Genomic DNA, 9559 nt, shown 5'->3' with positions numbered 1-9559 from the left:
TATGGGAGGGTAACTATTCCACACCACTCCTAAACGGTATTTATTTATTTATTTGGTACGAATTTATATGTAGTACAACAGTATATTAGTTTTCAAACAGTATTATTGGCATTATAAGCATTGTTTTACTCACTAACTCATCATCATACTTGACCTTTTTTGACGACATTACCTGATCATCATTTCTGACTGTTTCTTCCTCTAATGCTATGTAAACTTTGTCCTCCACATTGTCATCGATTGGGGAATCACTCTGGCCCTGAATGTCTTTATTGGCCAGGTCACTGGTAACAGGTGAATTGCCGAGACAATGGTGTGCGGGGGGGTGGGTAGGTTATGCGGTGTAAGGCATTGTCCCTGCCTGGCATCTTGTAGAGGAAGAGGAAGGTGTCTCGTGTATACGTTCCAAAAATCATGTGCAAAAATTGAAAATTGTACAAATTATGAACCTCGCAATTGCGCAACGGACCAGTACGTCGACGGGACTAGCTGTGACAAAACGTTGCGACGTACCCATACATCGATGGGATGCCTCAGGTTAAAAATTAGAGGGTACTACTGTGGAAGACTTTGTCAGGCTAAAAGATGTAAGAACTGAGTTTTTGATGTAATATAAACAAGATTAATTTTACTCCAGTCAGAGATATGAGCCAAGTCAGACATTTGATGTGCCATAGCTTCAACTTTGGTTTGTTGAAGTAACTGCTGGGATGGATGCTGTGGGAAGCAAATGGATAGGTGAAGGGTGGAGTCATCAGCCTATGAGTGGATAGATTAAATGTAAGACTTAAAAGGTCATTGATGAATAAAAGTGAAGAGAGCTAGTGAAAGGACAAACCCTCAGGAACACCACTATTTACAGCTCTAGGAGAACAGCAGTGGCTGTCTAGAACAACAACTATTGAACGACCAGAATGGAAGCTAGAGATGAAGGCACAGATCGTAGGATAGAAAAAGTAAGAGGGCAGTCTGGAAATTAAAGTTATATACCGGACTCGATCATCAGCCATTGACATGTCGAGTGTAATGGCAAAGCTTTTGCCAAGATCCCTAGAGAAGGATGACCAGGAGTCATAAAGGTAGGTGAGAAAATCGCCAGTGGAGTGTCCCCGGAGGAACCCATGCTGACAATTGGAAAGAAAGTTGTGAAAAGAAAATCGTTTTTGTTAAGAATAGACTTGAAAACTTTTGAGACACAGGATGTTAAAGGAATTGGGCGATGGTTAGTGCCTTGAGAATGGTCACCCTTGTTTGGGACTGGCTGAATGAGAGGAAACTTCCAGCAAGAAAGAAAGGTAAAAGTTCATAGACAAAGGCAAAAGAGTTTACCAAGGCAGGATGTAAACACAGAAGCATAGTTCTTGAGGATAACAGGAGGGACCCCATCAGGCCCATATGCCTTGTTAGTACTGATGCCAGTAATGACAGAAAATACATCAGCGGAAGAAATTTTTATGTCAATTATGAGGAAGTCAGAGGGGGGAAGTGATGGAGAAACAACATCGGAATCATCTTAGGTGGAATTGGAGGAGAAAGTCTGAGCGAAGAGATCTGCTTTATCAGTAGAAGAAATAGCTACATAGCCATCAGTGTAGGAAAGAGGAGGGAAGGATGATGAAGCAAAGGTGTTAGAAAGCCTTTTGGCAAGGTGTCAGAAGGAGAAGGAAGAGTTCGAGTTGGGAAGTTGAGAGCATTCAGTACGGATGAAATTTTTTTGTGCAAAGCGAAGAACAGACAACACGATTCTGGGCTGAAACATAAAAATGTGATTCAGGGCTGGGTTGACTCTGGTACTTTTTGTAGGCCTCTCCTTGTGAACAGCATTAGAACAAGTGTGATTAAACCAAGGCTTTTTAGGATTAGTCAAAGGATATGAGAAATGAATGTATGCTTCCATGCCCGAGAGAATAACCTCCATAATGCGCAAGGGACACTCAGATGGCTCCCAGCCATGGAAGCAATAACCATTCCAGTGAAAATCAAAGAAGTACTGCCTCAGGTCCTCCCAATCAGCAGGCTCCAAATGCCCCAGACGCTGCTACTTGGGAGGGTCCACAGGCCTTACTGGAGTGATAGGAGAGGTTAAGGTGATAAGGTTGTGATCAGAGGAGCCCAACAGAGAGGAGAGATTAGCAGTGTAAGCAGAAAGATTAATTGTTGGGAAGGGATCAGTTATGCTGAGACTCTCTCCAAGGCGATGAGGCATACATGTAGGGTGTTGTACAAGTTGCTCTAGATCATTAAGGATAGTAAAGAAGTTGCTTTGTTCACTAGGTGGATGAGTGAAAGGAGAGGAAAGCTGAAGGTCGTAGTGAACACTGAACTCTAGAATGGAGATCTCAGTGAAAAATGAAACTGATAGGATGTGTTCCATATTAGATGATGGTCGAAAAAAATTTCATATTAGAATTGGCGGATAAGTAAACAGCACAGATATATTTAGTTGAAGCGTGACAGGAAAGGCAAAGCCAGAGAGTAGAGAATTCATTAGATTCAAGTTCAGGAACATGAGAGCAGGATATGTTTTTGTGTACATAGGCACAACAGCCACCTTTGGCTTTGAAATGAGTATAGAGAAAGTAGGAAGATACAGAGAAGGGTTTGGTATCAGTCATCTCAAACAGTTGAGATTGTGTGAGGAAGAGAAAGTGAGGTTTAGAGAAGCAGAGGTGGTGTTGAACAGAGAGAATGTTAAAGGAACGGCCAAAAATGTTGCAGAAGTGAAGAAATATGTATGTATTGTGTGTTTGGTATGTGTGTATGTTTGTGTGTGTGTGTGTGTGTGTGTGTGTGTGTGTGTGTGTGTGTGTGTGTGTGTGTGTGTGTGTGTGTGTGTGTGTGTGTGTGTGTGTGTGTGTGTGTGTGTGTGTGTGTGTGTGTGTGTGTCTGTGTCTGTGTCTGTGTCTGTGTCTGTGTGTTTTGTGTGTGTGTTGCATGCTGTTTGAGTGTGTGTTTGTTTCATGTGTATTGTGTGTGTTTTGTGTGTGTTGTATGTGAGTGTGTATTGTGTGTTTTGTATGTGCGTATGTTTGTGTGTGTGTGTGTGTGTGTGTGTGTGTGTGTGTGTGTGTGTGTGTGTGTGTGTGTGTGCGTGTACTACCATCATCCATTTAAATATCCGTAATAGTTTGGATTTTAAATTATAAAGCCGTATGTTAGATGGCACAGGATGTTTTGTAATACGTGTTCCTTTGCAATTTAATTGAAGTAATACATCATTGCTTTCTTTGGCTTCATAATCATGGCTTTATTGTCGATGTAGTTTGCATCAGAAACTTACTGTGGAGTAATGTACAGACTAAATCGTTTAATAAAAAGTATTACTAATTCTCCATATTGACTTAGAATATGATGCTTTGGCTAATAATACATGTATATCGTGATACCAAGGGAAAGTAGCGATAAAGATTAGTCCGTTTGTTCTACCCTGAAGAAAATCCCAACACCCATTCAGCTCAGTTAATGGCCAAGTGTAGTCAGACAAAAGGACTGATGCGACTATACTGCTTTTACTCTACCTTGTCCTAAGTTTTCCACCTCTCCATTTCCAACACTGAGTTTAAATAACAGATTAACAATATCTTGGGATGGTAGTCAGGAAGATTTGTAACAAAAAGGATGCTGGGATGTAGTACTATCTTTTTCTCCAACTCAGCTACGTGACATTTGGCTCAAGTTAGTGCATAGTAACTAAGCAAAACCATTTCTAAACCATCACTAAGGATCCCTAATCTGATGCAACCACGACTTACTATACTGTTCAGATAATAGGAATGACTCAGTTCCGTAACCACAGCAACATCACGGAAGTGCATAAGTTACGGAGTAGTTCTCTACACGAGAAAAAAAAAAAAAAAAACTCACCGAAGCCTAAGATACGTATGAACTACTAATGGCAGGCGATTTTAGTCCAGCTGCGAGAAACAAAGACACTTTCAAGGCTTATGGTTCCAATAAAAGACATGTGTGAGTAGGTTAAGGACAGTGTTCATTGCTTCCTTTTTCTTGATCAAGATGTGCAGCCGTCAACACACACACACACACACACACACACACACACACACACACACACACACACACACACACACACACCTCATTTCCACACGCCTACTCCTATTCCCACTGCATGTCTCAGTCTCCGTATTCGGCCTGTCCATCTGTTTGTCTTTGTGTGTCCGTTTGTCTCTTCGTTTGTTTCAATTTGTTTGTTTGTCCGTTTGTCTGTTTGTCTGTCTGTCTGTCTACCTGGTTGTCTATGTGTTGATCTGCCTGTCTATTTACCTGTCTATCTATTTATCCATACAGTACGTACATTCCTTATCTCGTTATACCTCCAAGAAGCAGACCACAACAAGTAAACAAAATAGCTCCACAGATCACCATCAACCTCAGCTGCCTCCTCTCCACTCCATGCCAGTCCATCCACCTGCCTCAATCTATTCCCGATCTTTTCCGGTAAGTGTTCATAAAAATAGCAGAATTTCGCACAGGTAAACAGGTGCCAAGACCTTCCCTCATTCTGCATATCAGGTCTCCATCAGCGCAATACTCCCCATCCTTCTTGCACTTACTCGTACCTTCATTGCTTTTTAAATGTAATTGTTTCCTTTAAATATATCTCGCACTCTCCTCAAGTCTCTGTTTACAGCCACGCCGTTAGGGACAAATCAACACACACACACACACACACACACACACACACACACACACACACACACACACACACACACAGAGGAAATCTGTAGGAAAGACATACAGTAGAGGAACACAAAAGGTTAGGGAAATATGAGAGAAGTAAGTCAGGACCTCTAAAGGTAACCTTCCAGAGTGTAAACACCGTGGAGGAGATACTAAAAAATGCAAAGAATCTTATGGAAAAAGAGGAGTTCAAAAATGTATGGATAAAAAGATGCCTAACACAAAAGGAACTGGAATTACTGAAAGAGAAGAGGGAGGAAGCAAAAACAAAAAATTAGGGAAGATCAGAGGAGGAGAAGAATACATTTTTTTTTTACAAAGTAATTGGATTGCAGGTACGAAAGTGGTACATAAGCAGGAGGAAATAAAAAGGAGGATGGTAGTAGAACCAAATCATGACAAGTATATAAACAAGATGATTAAGTTGATGTACTCAAATGTGGATGGAATGGTATCTAAATTATTAGAGATGAATGATTATGTCAGAGAAAATGAACCATATATAATATGCCTAACTGAAACAAAATTAACACCAAGGATATCGAATGACATCCTAAACTTAGAGGAATATAATATATGGAGAAGAGATAGGAACTTAAAATAAGGAGGAGGAATTATAATATTAACTAAGAAAAATCTAATAGTCAAAGAAATAGAATTAGATATACCCTCACAAGTAGAACTGATTGCAGTAGAGATAAATACATCTGAAGGGAGTGTAATTGTAGCCAATTTGTACATGCCACCCAGATCAAACACATGGGAAAAAGACGAATATGAGGACCTAGCGGAGAGTACAATTCAGAATTTAAGAGCATTACTACATAAAATGGAAGAGAAATCGAAAAGAATTATACTAACTGGAGATTTTAATACAAACATAAATTGGAATACTCTAGATATAATAAGCCAAGAAAGCTGTTGGGACCAAAAGCTCCTGGATCTTGTGCAAGAGTTTTTCCTAACGCAACATGTAAGGGAAAGCACCAGAAAGAGAGGACTCGATGTACCCTCAATGCTAGATCTCATATTTACTAGGCAAGAAAACGATATTTACAATTTAATATATCACCCTCCATTCGGCAAAAGCGACCATGCAGTACTAAATTACAACTTCAGGATTGCATATGACATAGTTAACAGCAATGAAAGTTACAAAAAGAGCCTAAACAATAAAAGGGGAAAGTATCATGACCTAAAGAAGTACTTCTTAGAAATTGCTTGGGAAAAGGAGCTTAGAGGACAAGATTTAAATGCTATATATGAAAAATTCTGTGAACTTTATGAAACAGGAGTCCAGAAGTACATCCCACAGCACAAAGAAGCAGAAAAGAAAATAAAGAAATGGTTCAATGCAGAATGTAAAAAATCAAAAGAAAAAAGAGATTTGTTGTGGAATAGATACATAAGGCACAATAGTGAAAGGGAATATAATAATTACAAACAGGCAAGAAACGATTATACAAGCTTAAGGAGGGAAGCCCAAAAACAGTTTGAGGAGGATATCATAAATAAAAGTAGTGATCAACCAAAGCTATTTTACTGCTACATCAGAAGCAAAACCAAAGTAAAAGATAAAATACAATCCATTACGGACGATGGAATCACCTATACACAAGAGAAGGATATTTGTGAAGCACTAAACAAGAATTTCCAATCAGTCTTTACAGAGGAAAATATTTTGAGAGGGATTATGTGGAACATGCATGCCCACACATACTACCAGATATACAAACATCAGAAAAAGAAATACAGGAGGAGCTAAGTAAATTAGACAAAGGAAAAGCAAATGATCCTGATGCAATTTCATGTTGGGTGCTACGTGAATGTGCAAAGGAGTTAAGTAAACCATTATTTTTAATTTTCAAGAAATTCTAGAGTCAAGGTAAACTACCTGATATTTGGAAGAAAGCAAACATTGTTCCCTTATTCAAGAAAGGGAATAGACAAAATCCACTTAACTACCGCCCATTATCACTAACCAGTGTTGTAAGCAAGGTATTAGAAAAGATTATAAGAAAAGCCTGGGTAAATCATCTAGAAGAACACAATATGATAACAGAAAGACAGTTTGATTTCAGAAAAGGAAAATCATGCATCACTAATCTGTTGAGCTACTAAGACAGAGTAACAGACACAATATAGGAAAGAGAAGGATGGGTGGACAGTATCTATTTAGATTTCAAGAAAGCATTTGACACAGCACCACACCAAAGACTTTTATGGAAACTGTACCATCAAGGAGGAATTCGAGGCAAACTGTATTGTTGGATGCAAGATTTTCTCATGAAAAGAAAAATGAGAACAGTACTAAGGGGAAATTACTCTTCATGGAAAGAAGTGACTAGTGGAGTACCACAGGCCTCAGTGCTGGCACCAATCATGTTTTTAGTGTATATAAATGATATAGACAGTAACACTGAAAATGGAAGCAATCTAAATATGTTTGCAGATGATGCAAAAATACAAAGGAGAATTACTAACACAGACTCTTGTAAAGAGCTACAAGAAGAATTAAATAAACTTAATGAATGGAGTAATACATGGCAAATGGAATTCAATGTGGACAAGTGTCATGTAATCAAGTTTGGTAAAAGTGGAAAAAGACCTGATTGAGATTATACATTGGAAAATAAAACCCTACACACATCAGAAAGAGAGAAGGACCTAGGTGTGATTGTCAATAACAGACTATCTCCGGCTGACCACATCAGTGAGAAGGTACGGAACATGTATACACTGCTTGCCAATATGAGAATAGCATTCACATACATAAATGAGGACATGCTAAGAAAGATAATAACATCATTCATCAGACCAACCCTGGATTCTGCATCAGTAGTCTGGAGTCCTCATCTCAAGAAACACATAGACAAGATTGAAAAAGTTCAAAGGGCCGCTACAAGATGGGTACCAAGCTTAAGAGATCTAAGCTACGAAGAAAGACTAAATAAACTGAATCTACCAACACTACAGGAGAGAAGGAAAAGAGATGACATGATTATGCTATATAAATGCGTATCAGGGAGGGAGAAAATAGACATAAATGATTACTTAACATATGGAGAAGCATCAGCAAGAGGACACTTTGCATAAAAAGAGAGGTGATAAACAGTTAAGGAAATTTAGTTTCCTAAATAGAGCAACTGATCAGTGGAATGCACTACCGAATGAAATAGTGTGTGCCAAAACAATTCACAAATTTAAGGATATGTACGATAAATATGGTTTAAGACACGGGACCGTACGAGCTTGACTCATTCCTGTAAAGATATAATTAGGTAAGAACACACACACACACACACACACACACACACACACACACACACACACACACACACACACACACACACACACAAGACCTCACTCACTCACACACGCACAGAGAAAAATGAAGACACAAACTCTCTCTCTCTCTCTCTCTCTCTCTCTCTCTCTCACACACACACACACACACACACACACACACACACACACACACACACACACACACACACAATGCACATACGCACATCCATGGGGTAGCAGTCTGTCTCTGTGGCATGGTTACCACAAAAGTGCTGGAGACCAATGTACAGTACTTCCCTGGCAACATTATACACACCATAAAAATTTCCATCTCCATCCTGAGTCCTCAGCCACCTCTTATGTTTCACTTTTACACTCGGGTCTCTCTCTCTCTCTCTCTCTCTCTCTCAAAATATGTCTATCAATCTATCCATCAATTTCTTGTTGAATATATTCGCCTGAAGGTGGCCATAAAAAAATGCAAACATACCGTGTGTCCAAACGGGATTAACACAAACCATTATATCAGATAAATCAACAAAGTAATGTCTGTCTTAACTAAAGCGTTTATATCAGTTCTAACACTCTAGAAAAAGTCATCATACAGTGCCCTAAACAAAGGAAGAAAGTAGGCATTTTCCAAGGCCAATAAAAGGGGGGGGGGAGGAACCCTGTGGTAGGGACCTATGAGTTTCGCAACTATGAGCCGATAGGCGTAGGGCAGAATGCCTAGTACCATTCCGGCACAATCTCTCACGCAGGAGCCCACGGCACGAATGGGTTAGAGAGAGAGAGAGGGGGGGGGTAAAATTGGAGAGAAGTATTGCAGCGAGGGGTGTGAAGGGAAGGTTATTCTTTCGTCGCACCCTTTCCATAGAAACTTAGTTTACAAAGTGCGCGTTTAGAATATAGAATTTTCCTGCGTTATCTGTGCCGTTTTGATACTGACATAGTTTGAGTCGATGATATAAAGAGGATACTGAGATGTAACAAACAGAATATGTTGCGAACGAAGAAGTGTTAACTAAATCTCCAAAGCCACTTAGAATTCAACCCTCAAGGTACTTGGTCGTTGACATTAGACTCTGATGATATCAACGAGGAAGATTAATGTGGCGAGGACTCTCTTAAACGTGTCCTTCTTGCGGTGACCCAAGTGGTTGATTAATGGCTGGGTGAAGTGTCTCGTAGATGCAGGATGATTAATGGCAACGATTACGAATTTCTCAGCACCTCTTTGCTTAACCCGTTATGCGTTATAATTACCCTGGCTACTAAAAGAATAGAAGATTTTATTTAGAGTAATCTCGGACTAATAAGAAAAGAGGATTGTAGTCTACTGAATGGTTTAATAAGAAGCTTAAAATAAAGTACTTCCCCTAGTCTACTTGCCACGAGAATCAGAGCAAACGGTAAGCAACCATTTATCCTGGCCCTGGGAGTCGCCAGTAGGTGACACTTCCCTGTACCTGACTTTACAGCCTCATTTCACTAAATATAATTATTATTTTTTTTCTTCATCATACTCTACATGCCTCAGAGTTAAACAGATGTGCAATTATTTCTTGCATCA

The sequence above is a fragment of the Coenobita brevimanus genome, chromosome 59 (genome assembly GCF_032717465.1).
Source record: "Coenobita brevimanus isolate Jiangsu-jjx chromosome 59, ASM3271746v2, whole genome shotgun sequence".
In the NCBI taxonomy this organism is placed as follows: Eukaryota; Metazoa; Arthropoda; class Malacostraca; order Decapoda; family Coenobitidae; genus Coenobita; species Coenobita brevimanus.
This window is presented reverse-complemented; position numbering follows the sequence as displayed.